This window comes from Scyliorhinus torazame, chromosome 8 (assembly GCF_047496885.1).
Source record: "Scyliorhinus torazame isolate Kashiwa2021f chromosome 8, sScyTor2.1, whole genome shotgun sequence".
NCBI lineage: Eukaryota > Metazoa > Chordata > Chondrichthyes > Carcharhiniformes > Scyliorhinidae > Scyliorhinus > Scyliorhinus torazame.
The window spans coordinates 247,370,366-247,387,354 of record NC_092714.1 but is presented as its reverse complement, the minus strand read 5'-3'; the positions used below and the strand labels follow the sequence as shown (position 1 = coordinate 247,387,354).

General features: G+C 51.0%; 1 non-coding gene across 1 annotated transcript; it reads right to left on the bottom strand.

The window, feature by feature from the left end:
- Positions 1 to 9,058: 9,058 nt before the first annotated feature.
- Positions 9,059 to 9,253, bottom strand: LOC140428925 (U2 spliceosomal RNA). Its single transcript, XR_011948935.1, has one exon. It is a non-coding gene; the product is annotated as a U2 spliceosomal RNA (small nuclear RNA).
- Positions 9,254 to 16,989: the final 7,736 nt, after the last annotated feature.

The window sequence follows — 16,989 nt, the reverse complement described above, 5'->3', positions numbered from 1 at the left end:
CCGATCCGGCTGCATACCACCATGCTGTCGCCACCTTTGATGGTTCTGTCCTGTTGGTGGGACAGGACACATCCGGGATGGTGATGATGGTGTCTTGTGGCATTGGTCAAAAATGTCGATCCTCCTCGCGGCTGGGATTTTCTGGTGCCGCTGACAGAGAATGGAGTTTTGGCTGGAACACCAAATTTTCCATTCGCACTGCAACAGGTCCCGCCAAGAGCGTGGCCAGAGATTCCTGCCCCCTGGATGTAAAATAACTGCTGATATGTGAATCCACATTTTGGAAAGCCCAATGTTTCTGAATCAGGTCAAAACAAAGTCCTCAATTAAGCAAAATAAATCTGATTGTGAAATGTTTTGGAACTGACATTCTGATCCTTCCCCATTCAAATGTATCTCCTTAAAAATTTGTTTTCTACACATCAGACCTAAAATTAGCCCTGAATCAAACTGTTTTAAATTTAACTAAAACCTTGGCCGGGATTCTCCGAGTCTCCGTGCCGAAATCGCACCGGCACGGGGGTGGAGAATGGGCGTGGACGCCAAAATCTGGCACGACGCCGCCCCCACCATTCTTTGGTTCCCGGAGAATCGCCGCTGATCGCGTGCAGTCTACAGGTATGGGGCCATTGACAGAGGCCCCCACGGCGAATCTCCGACGACAACTGGCCAAGTTCCCGGCGGCGTGGTTCTAACCACGTTTTGCCTGCCGGGAACGGCTGTTGGTGGCTGCGGACTCCGTCCATGGCCGCCCTGGTTGGGGGGGGGGGGGGGGGGGGGGGGGCGGGGGAATCCTTCACTGGGGGGGCCTCACAGACGGCCAGGCAAGCGATCGGGCGGCACCGATCTGCGGGCACGCGCGATCTTGGGGGACCTACGTTACTGGTGCTGCTCGACAGGCTGAGTCCGCCATGTCGCACGGGGCGGCCGCCGCCGTGCGCATGCGCGGACTCCCGACCGGATGTGCAGGGCCCCGTATCGGCAGTCAGAGCTGTGAGAAGCACTCCGGGGCGCTGCTAGCCCCCTGAAAATTGGAGAATCACTCTGGACTTACTTAAGGAAAGTCCAGAGTGAAACGCCCGTGTTGTGACTCTGGCGTGGGGCATAGCCCCATTATTGGGGGAACCCGCCCTTTATTTTTCTATGTCTTTAGCACAAGCATACACAGGAAATTTGTCAGCATCAGCTGGAAATCTCTAGCATTCAGAAGTCCTCAGGAACCCAAGGTCTGGTAACATTTCCAACTCAAGCCCAAAGGCAGAAATGTACAATTAGGAATGAGACATAAATCTCTAAATACTCATTTATTTCAGGGCAGTGAAAACGGAGTTTGTGGATGAGTCACAGTTACTGTGGGGTGCGCTAATCGCTGCAGATCCCATCCGAGGTCACACATTGAGTACAATTACCGGATCCTGGATCCGAGGAGCTCTGGGGCAGGATTCTCCGTTTCAGGGACTATGGCCCCAACGACATTGTACAAACTGTGGTACGGGCCCCCGCACTTCCAGGTCAGAGGCCGCGCATTCACACGTATCCCGAATGGCAGGACAATGAGTGGAGTCCACGCCGCCAGGACTTTGGCCGGTCGGGGGCGGAGAATGGCAGGGCGGGCCTCCAGCAATGGCCGCGTGTAGGGGATGCGCGACGCAGCGTGCTTCCCGGGTACGCCACTTTTCGGGGGCCGGAGAATCGAGGAACCGGCGCCGGTCCCGATTCCGTGTGCAACAGTGGATTCTCTGCCCCGCCGCTGGGCATGATTTCGGCATCGGGGTGCAGAGAATCCAGCCCCTGGACCGATATGTGGCACATTTGGGGTTTTATGGATTTGGGGTCCTAGGCCTAGCCTGTCCCTATAATAGAATAATGTGTGGAAAATAAAGAATAGAAGGGCTTTATTTAAACTGCTACCCAGGGTGCAGCTCTGAATGGAATCACTTTTTGGGTTCTTCTGGATTTTCTTTTTTTTTTAATAAATTTAGAGTACCTAATTCATTTATTCCAATTAAGGGGCAATTTAGTGTGGCCAATCCACCTAGCCTGCGCATCTTTGGGTTGTGGGGGTGAAACCCACGCAGACACGGGGAGAATGTGTAAACTCCACACAGACAGTGACTCAGAGCCGGGATCGAACCTGGGACCTCAGCACCGTGAGGCTGCAGGGCTAACCCACTGCGTTCTTGTGGATTTTTGAGTGCCAAACACAGAATACAGTACCTATACCAGGCTTTGGGAGCTCGATGAGGTGGGGATTAATTGCTTTGCGTATCAGGCATTTAACCACCAGTATTTGAAGCTTCCATAGAATTCCTACAGTGTGGGGGGGCGGAGTGATTCGCACTGCTGCCTCACAGTGCTGAGGACTTGGGTTCGATCCCAGCCCCGGGTCACTGTCCGTGTGGAGTTTGCACATTCTCCCCGTGTCTGCGTGGGTTTCACCCCCACAACCCAAAGATGTGCAGCTAGGTGGATTGGCCACGCTAAATTGCCCCTTAATTGGAAAATAATAATTGGGTATTCTAAATTTATATTAAAAATAAAGAATTCCTACAGAGCAGCAAGAAATCCATTTGGCCCATTGAGTCTGCACCCTCTGAAAGAACACCCTACCTGGGCACACTCCCCCGCCCTATCTCCATAACCCCACCTAACCTGCAATTCCTCGCACACTTAAGAGGCAATTTTAGATGGCTAATCCATCTAACCTGCACATCTTTGGACACATTCATTTGAGGTAACACAACAGATGCAATGCCATCGGAATTGGCATGGTGGCTGTACCAACTCAGGTGTTGGGGTAAACTTGGCAACATTTTAAAGAGGTCTTTAAAAGTGTCTCAACGAGGGACTACCGGTTGCGGCTATGCCTGGGTAGGTCGCGACGACAACGGACTTTTGGGCCCTTGTACGGAGCTCCAGCGGCACTTGGACGACGATTCCCGGTGTGGGAAGGAAACAGTGAGGGTCCCCAAGCGCTGTATGGAGTGGACCAGGAGTGGGGCGATCAAAAAAGCTGCTTTGGAGAAGAGAGGAGAACGCGCGCGAAAAAACAAGATGGCAGCCGGCGCGGATCAGGCAGCGTGGGCCCAGTGGTCACGGGAGCAGCAGGAGTTTCTTAGAAGCTGCCTCACTGAGTTAAAAGCGGAGATGCTGGCCCCTATGAAAGCTTTTATTGAAAGGTTGGTGGAGACCCAGAGGATGCAGGGGACGGCGATTAAGGAGGTGCAGAAAAAAGCCTCTGACAATGAGGGTGAGATTTTGGGCCTGGCGGTTAGAGTGGAGATGCACAAGGCGCTACACAAAAGATGGCAGGAGAAGCTGGAAGACCTTGAAAACAGGTCGAGGAGGCAGAACCTGCAAAGTCTGGGTCTCCCTGAAGGCGTGGAGGGGTCGGATGCATGTGCGTTTGTGACCTCGACGCTGGGGACGCTGATGGGCGCGGGGGCCTTCCCGCAGCCCCTGGAGCTGGACGTGATGCACAGAGTCCTGGCAAGGAAGTCTAAGGCGAACGAGCCGCTGAGAGCAATGGTGGTCAGGTTCCACTGCTTCACCGACAAGGAATGTGTCCTGCGATGGGCAAAGAAGGAGCGAAGCAGTAAGTGGGAGAACTGCGAGATCCGTATATACCAGGACTGGGGTGCAGAGCTGCCTAAGAGGCGTGCGGGATTCAACCGGGCCAAGGCGGTCCTCCACAGCAAAGGGGTGAAGTTCGGGCTGCTACAACCGGCGAAGCAGTGGGTCACGTACCAAGACCGGCACCATTACTTCGATACGCCGGATGAGGCGTGGACTTTTATTAAGAACGAGAAGCTGGACTTGAATTTTTTTTTTTTTTTTTTTTTTTTTTTTTTTTAACAGCATGGAAACAGGCCCTTCGGCCCAACCAGTCCATGCCGCCCAGTTTTTTACCATTAAGCTAGTCCCAGTTGCCCGCACTTGGCCCATAACCCTCTATACCCATCTTACCCATGTAACCATCTAAATGCTTTTTGAAAGACACAATTGTACCCGCTTCTACTACTACCTCTGGCAGCCCATTCCAGACACTCACTACCCTCTGAGTGAAGAAATTGCCCCTCTGGGCCCTTCTGAATCTCTCCCCTCTCACCTTAAACCTATGCCCTCTAGTTTTAGACTCCCCTACCTTTGGGAAAAGATGTTGACTATCTACCTTATCTATGCCCCTCATTATTTTATAGACCTCTATAAGATCACCCCTAAGCCTCCTACGCTCCAGGGAAAAAAGTCCCAGTCTATCCAGCCTCTCCTTATAACTCAAACCATCAAGTCCCGGCAACATCCTAGTAAATCTTTTCTGCACTCTTTCTAGTTTAATAATATCCTTTCTATAATAGGGTGACCAGAACTGCACACAGTATTCCAAGTGTGGCCGTACCAATGTCTTGTACAACTTCAACAAGACGTCCCAACTCCTATATTCAATGTTCTGACCAATGAAACCAAGCATGCCGAATGCCTTCTTCACCACCCTGTCCACCTGCGACTCCACCTTCAAGGAGCTATGAACCTGTACTCCTAGATCTCTTTGTTCTATAACTCTCCCCAACGCCATACCATTAACTGAGTAGGTCCTGGCCTGATTCGATCTGCCAAAATGCATCACCTCACATTTATCTAAATTAAACTCCATCTGCCATTCGTCGGCCCACTGGCCTAATTGATCAAGATCCCGTTGCAATCCTAGATAACCTTCTTCACTATCCACTATGCCACCAATCTTGGTGTCATCTGCAAACTTACTAACCATGCCTCCTAAATTCTCATCCAAATCATTAATATAAATCACAAATAACAGTGGACCCAGCACCGATCCCTGAGGCACACCACTGGTCACAGGCCTCCAGTTTGAAAAACAACCCTCTACAACCACCGGCGAATTTTGAATCCAATTGGCAACCTCACCCTGGATCCCGTGAGCTTTAACCTTCTGCAACAACCTACCATGCGGTACCTTGTCAAAGGCTTTGCTAAAGTCCATGTAGACAACGTCTACTGCACTACCCTCATCTACCTTCTTGGTCACTCCCTCAAAAAACTCAATCAAATTTGTGAGACATGATTTTCCACGCACAAAGCCATGCTGACTGCCCCGAATCAGTCCTTGCCTCTCTAAATGCTTGTAGATCCTGTCTCTCAGAATACCTTCTAGCAACTTACCTACTACAGACGTTAGGCTCACCGGTCTGTAGTTCCCAGGCTTTTCCCTGCTGCCCTTCTTAAACAAGGGCACAACATTCGCCACTCTCCAATCTTCAGGCACCTCACCTGTGGCTGCCGATGATTCAAATATCTCGGTTAGGGGACCCGCAATTTCCTCCCTAGCCTCCCACAACATCCTGGGATACATTTCATCAGGTCCCGGGGATTTATCTACCTTGATGCGCTTTAAGACTTCCAGCACCTCCTCCTCTGTAATATGCACACTTCTCAAGACATCACTATTTATTTCCCTTAGTTTCCTAACATCCATGCCTTTCTCCACCGTGAATACCGATGAGAAATATTCATTCAGGATCTCACCCAACTCTTGTGGCTCTGCACATAAATGCCCTTGTTGATCCTTAAGAGGCCCTACTCTGTCCCTAGTTACTCTTTTCCCCTTTATGTATCTGTAGAATCTCTTTGGATTCTCCCTTGCATTATTTGCCAAAGCAATTTCATGTCCCCTTTTTGCCCTCCTGATTTCCCTCTTAACTCTATTTCGACAATCTCTATACTCTTCAAGGGATCTACTTGATCCCAGTTGCTTATGTACGTCATATGCCTCCTTCTTCTTTTTGACCAGAGTCTCAATATCTCGAGTCATCCAGGGTTCCCTACTTCTACCAGCCTTGCCCTTCACTCTAAAGGGAATGTGCTTACCCTGCACCCTGGTTAACACATTTTTAAAAGCCTCCCATTTACCAGCCGTCCCTTTGTCTGCCAATAGTCTCCCCCAATCTACCTCTGCAAGTTCCTGTCTGATACCATCAAAATTGGCCTTGCCCCAATTAAGAATTTTAACTCTTGGGCCAGACCTATCATTCTCCATAGCTATCTTAAAACTAATGGAATTATGGTCACTTGTCCCAAAGTGATCCCTCACTAGCACTTCTATCACTTGCCCTTCCTTATTTCCCAAGACGAGGTCAAGTTTTGCCCCCTCTCTAGTCGGTCCATCCACATACTGAATGAGAAATTCCTCCTGAATACACTCAACAAATTTCCCTCCATCCAAGCCCCTAATGCTATGACTGTCCCAGTCAATGTTGGGAAAGTTAAAGTCCCCTACTACTACCACCCTATTATTCTTGCAGCTATCTGTAATCTCCTTACATATTTGCTCCTCAATTTCCCGCTGACTATTTGGGGTCCTGTAGTACAGTCCTACCAAGGTGATCTCTCCCTTCTTATTTTTCAGTTCCACCCATATAGACTCAGTGGGCGAACCCTCGGATATATCCCCTCTAAGTACTGCCGTGATGTTCTCCCTAATCAAAAACGCCACTCCCCCTCCTCTCTTACCTCCTGTTCTATCCTTTCTATAGCATCTGTAGCCCGGAACATTGAGCTGCCAGTCCTGCCCCTCCCTTAGCCATGTTTCAGTCATAGCTATAATATCCCAGTCCCATGTGCCCGTCCATGCCATGAGTTCATCCGCTTTGCCCGTCAGGCCCCTTGCATTGAAATAAATGCAGTTTAATGTAGACCTTCCTTGCTCTCTGCCCTGCTTTCTCTGGTCATGCTTTACACACTCTCCCTTCCTGCCTTTTGTTTCTGTCCCCACTGACTTCCTACATCGGTTCCCATCCCCCTGGTACATTAGTTTAAACCCTCCCCAACTGCACTAGCAAACACCCCCCCGAGAACATTGGTTCCGGTCCCACCCAGATGCAGACCGTCCGATTTGTACAGGTCCCACCTCCCCCAGAACCGGTCCCAATGTCCCAGGAATTTGAAACCCTCCCTCTTGCACCATCTCTCAAGCCACGTATTCATCCTAGCTATCCTGTCATTCCTACTCTGACTATCACGTGGCACTGGTAGCAATCCTGAGATTACTACCTTTTGAGGTCCTACTTTTTAGTTTAACTCCTAACTCCCTAAATTCAGCTTGTAGGACCTCATCCCGTTTTTTACCTATATCGTTGGTGCCTATATGCACCACGACAGCTGGCTGTTCACCCTCCCCCTCCAGAATGCCCTGCAGCCGCTCCGAGACATCCTTGACCCTTGCACCAGGGAGGCAACATACCAACCTGGATTCTCGTTTGCGTCCGCAGAAACGCCTGTCTATTCCCCTTACGATTGAATCCCCTATCACTATAGCTCTGCCACTCTTTTTCCCGCCCTTCTGTGCAGCAGAGCCAGCCACGGTGCCATGAACCTGGCTGCTGCCACCTTCCCCTGGTGAGCCATCTCCCCCAACAGTTTCCAAAACGGTAAATCTGTTTTGGAGGGAGATGACCGCAGGGGATCCCTGCACTGCCTTCCTACTCTTCCTCTGTCTGTTGGTCACCCTTTCCCTATCTGCCTCAGTAATTTTAATCTGCGGTGTGACCAACTCACTGAATGTGCTTTCCACAACTTCCTCAGCATCGCGGATGCTCCAAAGTGAGTCCATCCGCAGCTCCAGAGCCGTCAAGCGGTCTAACAGGAGCTGCAGTTGGACACACTTCTTGCAGATGAAGGAGTCAGGGACACCAGAAGGGTCCCTGACTTGCCACATCTCACAAGAGGAGCATGACACGGGTCTGAACTCTCCTGCCATGACTTAAACCTGAAGTTAAATTTGAACTGCACTACACAGCTAGGAGAAAGTCAAAGAGAGAGAAATCACTTACCAGTTACAAGCCAAACACTTACCTGCTGGCTGTGATGTAGTTGCTCCAGAGACTCCCTCACAGGTCTGCTTCTCTGCACCTCCTTCAGGTGAGCACCAAATTCCCTTAACTAGTTAATTACTTTACTTAATTAACTTGATTTTTTTTTTTTTTTTTTTGTCACTCCCCTCTTACCCGAACTCAGCCTTATCCAAACTCAGATACACTCTGTTTGCCTTCAGCACTTTGTTTCTAAAGGCACTTCAGCCACACCCTTTGTATCCTTCCTGATTTACAGTCAGCCAATAGGCCTGCTCCCAAAACTGATCTCTCTCCCAAACAGCTGACCTGCAAGGTAAGGAAGTGGTTAAGCAGTACTTACCTCACCCACAGCGCGCCCTTTTAAACTGTCCCCTCTGCCTCGCAGCTCCCGCGCTTTTTGAAACTCCCGCGCTGTTTCCAAGGTCCTGGCTCCCTCTCTCTCCCGAACAGCTGACCTGCAAGGTAAGGAAGTGGTTAAGCAGTACTTACCTCACCCACAGCGCGCCCTTTTAAACTGTCCCCTCTGCCTCGCAGCTCCCGCGCTTTTTGAAACTCCCGCGCTGTTTCCAAGGTCCTGGCTCCCTCTCTCTCCCGAACAGCTGACCTGCAAGGTAAGGAAGTGGTTAAGCAGTACTTACCTCACCCACAGCGCGCCCTTTTAAACTGTCCCCTCTGCCTCGCAGCTCCCGCGCTTTTTGAAACTCCCGCGCTGTTTCCAAGGTCCTGGCTCCCTCTCTCTCCCGAACAGCTGACCTGCAAGGTAAGGAAGTGGTTAAGCAGTACTTACCTCACCCACAGCGCGCCCTTTTAAACTGTCCCCTCTGCCTCGCAGCTCCCGCGCTTTTTGAAACTCCCGCGCTGTTTCCAAGGTCCTGGCTCCCTCTCTCTCCCGAACAGCTGACCTGCAAGCTGTATGTTGTTGGGGCACCCCGGTGGGGCGGTGGAGGGTGGAGGGGGTGGTGTTATGTTGGGTTTCCCCCGTGTTTTCTTTTTTTGTCCCTTTGTTCTGGGCCTTCGAGGTTCTGGGTCTGTTTGCTGTTTGTATAGAGCTGCGTCACAGGCAGTGGGGACGGGCCAGATAGCAAGAGAAGTTCGCGGGGTGGGGGGGGGGGGGGGAGTTGCTCATTGTTGGGGATAGCACCCAAAGTTTGTTTGTTTGTTTGAGCTTTTCTTTCTTTTTAAAAAAAATTTTTTTCCTTTTCTGAGTTACCAAGCCAGGGCTCAGAGTGTGGGTCAGGGGCGAACCCCTAATCCAGCTCCTCGCCTGCTCCAAAAAACTAATTCAAATTGAATCCAATTCATGGTCCCCACAAGAGAGACATATCAGATCTGAACCCAAAGGCTCAATCTACAGACACTTGATCTTAGCCAAAAGGCCGAGAAGCGGTAGCTTTTCTTTCTTGACACGCAGAAATAAGGGGGGGGCTCTCTCTCCCTTACTTGGTTGGGTTGGGGGGGAGGTTGGAGGCCCGTAGAGGGAGCCAACAGTGGGATTGGAGGCAGAGGCGGGAGCGGCCGGGGTCAGCATGAGTCAGCTGACTCATGCTCGGAAAGTCCACACGTCCACAATGTGTACTCGCGGATCGATATTTTCGTGGTGAGGTGGGTGCTAATCCCGTGAATGGAGGGGGTAGAGCACTCAGCTATTGCGGTCTCGGACCATGCTCCGCACTGGGTGGAGTTGAGGCTGGGGCTGGAGAGAGGCCAACGCCCTCTATGGAGACTGGACGTAGGACTATTAGCGGATGAGGAGGTCCGTGGGCGGATTAGGAGGAGTATCCAAAACTATGTGGCAACCAATGATACAGGGGAGGTTTCAGTGAGTGTGGTCTGGGAGGCGTGAAGTCAGTTATCAGGGGGGGAGCTAATTTCTATCAGGTTCCACAGAGAGAAGAGGAATAGGATGGAGAGGGAGAGGTTGGTGGGGGAGATACTCAGGGTGGACAGGAGGTATGCAGAGTCCCCTGAGGACATGCTGCTGAAGGAGTGCCGGAGCCTGCAGGCGGAATTTGACTTGCTTACCACAGGGAAAGCACCAACTACGGAGGAGAGAGGTGGCCAGGTAAATTGGGGGAATTAGGGGCAGGGGGGGTAACACGGTCCTGAGCTTGCAAAGGATCAATGAGGTCTTCAAGGATTTCTATGGTAAATTGTATGAGTCAGAACCCCCGGAGGGGAGGGAAGGGATGAAGCAATTCTTGGACCAACTGAGGTTCCTCAAGGTGAAGGAGGAATTAGTAGAGGGATTAGGGGCCCCGATTGAGTTGGAGGAGTTGTTTAAAGGTTTGGAGGATATGCAGTCGGGCAAAGCCCCGGGACCGGACGGATATCCTGTAGAATTCTATAGGAAATTCTCAGAGCTGTTGAGCCCGCTATTGTTGAGAACCTTCAACGAGGCTAAGGAAAGGGGAATCCTTCCCCCGACGATGTCGCGGGCCTTGACTTCGCTCATCCTTAAACGAGATAAGGACCCATTGCAATGTGGCTCCTATAGGCCAATATCACTCCTTAATGTAGACGCCAAACTGTTGGCCAAGATCCTGGCCACTAGAAGTGAGGACTGTGTCCCGGGGGTGGTTAATGAGGACCAGACGGGGTTTGTGAAGGGCAGGCAGCTGAACACGAATGTGCGGAGGCTCCTGAACGTGATCATGATGCCCTCGGAAGGAGGGGATGCAGAAGTGGTGGCTGCAATGGATGCGGAAAAAGCCTTCGATCGGGTGGAGTGGGAGTACCTGTGGGAAGTGTTAGGCAGATTTGGATTTGGCGAGGAATTCATAGAGTGGGTCAAATTACTGTATCAGGCCCCCATAGCGAGTGTGTCCACGAACCGGCTGCGGTCGGAGTACTTTAGGCTACATCCAGAGTGGGAATTTGGAACTTGGTAATTTGGTGCAGTGAGGTAATCAGGAAAGGTAAGTCTAATTCTGCTGTTTTTCAGTTAAAAGTGCAGTGTGTAGCTTAGTGTCTGATTGGCTGAAGCTGCCCCTGATGTGTTGGGTATGCTGGGTCTGCGAGGACTGCGTTTACCAGAGCAGAGAGAGAGACAGGCTACCAACACTTGTAGAAGTACAACTCTATTTTATTTAGCTATGAGCTGTTAAACATATTTGCACTGTGGGTTGACACTATGTTAGGTTGACTGGAGACCTGAGGGTAACCTGACCAGACTATACTGCTAGCACATCGTAGATGTTCGTGTTACTGATCACGGGCTCTGCCTGTCTCAGAAGCTGCATCCCGAATGAGTGGGAAAACTAGTGCCCTCTGGCTATATAGTGTCCTGTCTGGTGATTGGCTGCTGTGTTCTGTGTGTTGATTGGTCTTTCAGTGTGTCAGTCAGTGTCTGTCTCTGCACCATCATATACTTGTGTGTATATTATGACATCTCCCCTTTTTGAAAAAAGAATATGTGTACGTGGCAATAAATAGTGTGGTATGTGAATGTTCCTGACTATGTGGAGAATATGTGAGCATATTTACAGGACTATATACAAAAATTCTAACATATTTACATGGGAAGGTGTCTAGTGCAGATAGACTGTATGTATCAAAACACGGGACATGAATAACAGTATGTACAAACTAGCGAACAAATAACCAGGGTAACGAAACAATCAGTCCATGAGTTTAGAGAGTTCATAAATTCAGGCAGTTCATAAATTCAGACTCTGTGGTGGGCGACGAATTCTGGTTGACCGCCGCAAGGGTGGGTAGGGGCCGCCTGCTCTGGAACGGGCGGGACTGTGTCAGTCGCAGAGGGTGGCTCTTGGACGGGACTGTCCTGGGGGCGAGGCAGGGCATCACGATCTGGCGGCGAGCGTGGAAGGAGCCGCAGTGCCCGTCTATTTCGGCGAAGAAAAGAGCCATCCTGCATACGAATCAGGAACGACCTGGGGGCCACTTGCCTGATTACCACCGCGGTGGCAGACCAACCTACTTCAGGAAGTTGTACACGAACCTGGTCATCAGGATCGAGAGCAGGGAGATCTGTGGCGCGGCCGTCATACGCCGGCTTGTGTTGGGCCCAAGACAGTTGCATTCAGCGCAGGATGGGAAAGTTGTCTGGGGCGTGTATTGCAGGCACCGTCGTTTGTAATGTGCGGTTTATTAACAATTGAGCTGGTGACAGGCCAGTGGACAATGGAGTTGACCTGTAGGCAAGTAGTGCGAGGTAAAAGTAGGATCCCGCATCGGCTGCTTTGCACAGGAGTCGTTTGACAACGTGTACCCCCTTCTCAGCTTTGCCATTCGACTGGGGGTAGTGGGGACTTGAGGTGATGTGCGTGAAATTATACCGCCGGGCAAAGTTAGACCAGTCCTGACTAGCAAAACACAGGCCATTATCGGACATGACCGTGAGTGGGATGCCATGGCGAGCAAAAGTCTCCTTGCACGCACGGATGACCGCTGTCGACGTGAGGTCATGCAGCCTAACTAGCTCTGGGTAGTTAGAGAAGTAGTCCACTATGAGGACATAGTCCCGGCCTAGTGCATGGAAAAGATCAATGCCAACCTTGGTCCAGGGGGACGACACCAGTTCATGTGGCTGCAAGGTCTCTTTTGGCTGAGCTGGCTGGAACCGTTGGCATGTCGGGCAGTTGAGACCAGCGTTGGCGATGTCATGGTTGATGCCAGGCCAGTACACTGCCTCACGGGCCTGCCGTCGGCACTTCTCCACCCCCAGGTGACCCTCATGGAGCTGCTCAAGGATGAGCTCCCGCATACTGTGCGGGATGACGATCCTGTCCAACTTTAGCAGAATTCCGTCTACCACTGCCAGGTCATCTTTGATGTTGTAGAATTGCAGGCATTGGCCCTTGAGCCATCCGTCTGTAAGATGGCGCATGACGCATTGGAGCAAAGGATCATTGGCTGTTTCATGACAAATCTGGATGAGTCGATCATCCGTGGCGGGCAAGTTAGATGCGCAGAACGCAACATGAGCATCAATTTGGCACACAAAGCCTGACGGCTCGCAGGGCGTAGTGACAGAACGGGAGAGTGCATTGGCGACGCTGAGCTCCTTATCGGGGGTGTAGACCAGTTCGAAGTCATACCGCCTGAGTTTAAGGAGGATGTGTTGCAGGCACGGCGTCATATCGTTAAGGTCCTTCTGTATAATGTTGGCCAGTGGCCTGTGGTCCATTTCGACCGTAAATTTGGGGAGTCCATAGACGTAGTCGTGGAATTTGACAATTCCCGTGAGAAGGCCCAGACACTCTTTTTCAATTTGCGCATAGCGTTGCTTTGTGAGCGTCATTGCACGCGATGGTATGCGACTGGAGCCCATGAGGAGGCGTCGTCGCGTTGGAGGAGCACTGCTCCGATGCCGGACTGGCTTGCATCAGTGGAGATCTTCGTCTCCTTGGCAGGGTCGAAGAATGCCAATATCGGCGCCTTGGTGAGTTTCGCCCTGAGTTCACTCCACTCTTGCTCGTGGGTGGGGAGCCATTGGAATTCGGTTGTCTTCTTCACCAGATTGCGGAGAGCCGCGGTGTGGGATGCGAGTTTGGGATGAACTTCCCCAGGAAGTTGACCCTGCCCAGGAAGCGGAGGACCTTCTTGTCTTCCGGTGTCTTCATGGCATTGATTGCCGACACCTTGTCTGCATCCGGCTGCACACCAAACTGTGATATGTGGTCGCCGACGAATTTAGTTCTATTTGACCAAAGGAGCATTTGGCTCTGTTGAGGCGGAGGCCATGCTCATGGATTCTCCGGAAGACGTGTTGGAGGCGATCAATGTGTTCCTGCGGGGTGGTAGACCAGACAATGATGTCGTCTACATATACCCGCCCCTTCGATGCCCTCCATCATCTGCTCCATTATTCGGTGGAACACCTCCGAGACTGAGATGATACCAAACGGCATCCGGTTGTAACAAAACCGGCCAAATGGGGTGTTAAAGGTGCAGAGCTTCCGACTGGATGCGTCAAGTTATATCTGCCAGAACCCCTTGGATGCGTCTAGCTTTGTGACAAATTTGGCGCGAGCCATCTCGCAGGTGAGTTCTTCGCGCTTTGGGATAGGGTAGTGTTCCCTCATGATGTTACGGTTCAGATCTTTGGGGTCGATGCAGATGCGTAGTTCTCCGGATTGTTTCTTAACACACACCATGGAGCTGACCCAGTCGGTGATTCAGTTACTTTAGATATGACGCCCTGGTCCTGGAGGTCCTGCAGCTGCTGCTTGAGGCGGTCCTTGAGGGGCGGCGGTACCCGGCGAGGTGCATGAACCACAGGCATGGCATTTGGTTTTAAAATAATTTTGTACGTGTGTGGGAGTGTGCCCATGCCCTCGAAAACGCTGTGGTATCGAGTGATGACATTCTTCAGTTGCGTTTGAAAGTCGGCGTCCGGTGATGCGGAAGCCTCAGCGAGTGACATGGAGTGAACCCTTTGGATGAAGTTTAGGATCTTGCACGCCTGAGCACCTAGCAGGGAAGCTTTAGTGGCCCCCACAATCTCGAAGGGCAGAGTGGCCTTTAACGAACGGTGCAACACCACAAGCTGGCATGAGCCACTGGCAGCAATAGCATTGCCATTATAGTCAAGAAGCTGGCTGGCGGATGGAAGGATAGTCTGCTTAACGTGGAGGCTGTCCAGGTCAGGCCGCGCAATGAGGTTGGCTGAAGCGTCGGTGTCCAGTCTGAATCGGATGCGAGATTTGTTGACCGTGAGGGTGGCACACCACTCATCGTCCGGATCAATGCTCATCATTGGGAAGGGCTTGGCCTTTTTCTTTTGAAGCACCTTGTGCTTGGTGATGATGCCCACCCGGAATGGGGATTTAAGATCCTCGGCATCAGAGTCTGGAACCATGTTGGAGTCGGAATCGGTCACCGGTTGTTGTACGGTTCGGACGTCCCTGCGCTGCTGGTGGGAGCACCGGGAGGCAGGTCGTTGAGCAGACCTGCACAGGGCTGCGTAGTGGCCAAGCTTGCCACACTGGAGACAGCGTCAAGATTTTGCGGGACATTGCCGCTTTAAGTGGGAGGAGCCACAGTTGTCACATGTCGTGATGTCAGAACGTACAGTGCACCACCGCACATGCGCGGTCGTACATAGTGCGCGCCTGCGCAGTTCGGTCTTCGGTCTCGCTGTCCCCTCGGTCGTTGCGCGCATGCGCGAGAGCCCGGGAAAAGCACGCAAAATGGCCACCCTCATCCAGGCTTGGGCCCTGGAGCAGTTTTACAGCCTGCACCCGCTCTGCTTCGTGGGGGCCTTGCCGTGCCACCTCTGCCGCTTGAATGTGTGAGTATCAGTTGGTGGCATGCTCACGCAGAACGCAGGTTTCGATGGCTATAGCGAGGGTGAGCTGTTTAACTTTGAGGAGCTGCTGGCTTAGGGGTCCGAGTGCACACCAAAAACGATCTGGTCGCGGATCATTGAATCGGAGGTGGAGCCGTAATTGCAGGATTGCGCGAGGATGCGAAGATGGGTGAGGAAAGATTGAAAAGGTTCATCCTTACCCTGCAGACGCTGTTGAAAGACGAAGTGTTCAAAACTTTCATTGACTTCGATGTCACAGTGGCTGTCGAATTTGAGCAGGACTGTCTTGAACTTGGACTTGTCCTCACCTTCAGCGAATGTGAGGGAGTTGAACGTATGGATGGCGTGGTCCCCGGCCGTGGAGAGAAAGAGCGCAATCTTTCTGGCGTCTGAGGCAGCTTCCAGGTCGGTAGCTTTGAGGTACAGTTGAAATTTTTGTTTAAAAATCTTCCAGTTCGCACAGAGGTTGCCGGTGATGCGGAGCGGCGGGGGAGGACGGACGCTGTCCATACTACCGGATGGCTGATCACTGGTCGAAGGCAGATTATTTCAGGGGAGGTCCATCAAACTCTAACATCACGTACTGGTATCATGATGTGTTAGGTATGCTGGGTCTGCGAGGACTGCGTTTACCAGAGCAGAGAGAGAGACAGGCTACCAACACTTGTAGAAGTACAACTCTATTTTATTTAGCTATGAGCTGTTAAACATATTTGCACTGTGGGTTGACACTATGTTAGGTTGACTGGAGACCTGAGGCTAAACTGACCAGACTATACTGCTAGCACATGGTAGATGTTCGTGTTACTGATCACAGGCTCTGGCTGACTCAGAAGCTGCATCCCGAATGAGCGGGAAACCTAGTGCCCTCTGGCTATATAGTGGCCGTGTCCTGTCTGGTGATTGGCTGCTGTGTTCTGTGTGTTGATTGGTCTTTCAGTGTGTCAGTCAGTGTCTGTCTCTGCACCATCGTATACTTGTGTGTATATTATGACAGCCCCCACCCTAATTGCTGAGAGGCAGTTATCTGTCAGCCACCTGAGGCCTGTTCAGTGGCACAAAGGTGGACAGTGTATTCTTCTTCTCTTTGAAGCTTAAGTAGTGTGGGTCACCCTGGTTAGCTGAGGTCTGTATAAAAGACAGACAGAAAGTGCACTCAGTAAGCTTTGCGCAAGTGAAGGAGAAACAGTCGGAGTGAGACACATCCAGAGTGGGAATTTGGAACTTGGTTATTTGGTGCAGTGAGGTAATTCGGAGCAGAGTGGGAGAAGGTGCTTTTTCCCTACTGTTTTGTTCTTTCTCTTTCTTCTGGCCTGTAACTTTTAATCTGCAAGGAGAGAACCAGAGAGCTAATCTGCAAGGAGAGAACCAGAGAGCATCTGAGAACCTGGGAAGGTAAGTGATTTTTATTCATTTTTATTTTTATTACCTTTTCAAATTGTGTGGGGGGGGGGGGGACTGAAATGACATCACAGTAAAGCTGTAACCTGATTGGCTGGTTGGGAATCTACACTAAATTTAAAAATTAAGCATTGTTAAACTAATTAAACATAATTACTTAATTATAATTTAAAGGGGTATCGAAGCCAGAGATCGGAGAGTACTGCATTTAGCTTTCACATTTATAGTAGAAATCGAGTGCTAGAAAACATATAGTTAACAGTAATTTTTTTTTTTAATTTAAATTTAATTTACGAATTAATTGACGCAATGTCAATTAGAGGGGCGCAGTGCTCTGATTGTGAGATGTGGCAGGTCCGGGAGGCTTCCAGCATCCCGGATGGCTTCATCACCAGAAAGTGCACCCAACTAGAGCTCCTCACAGACCACATGGTTCAGTTGGAGCAGCTT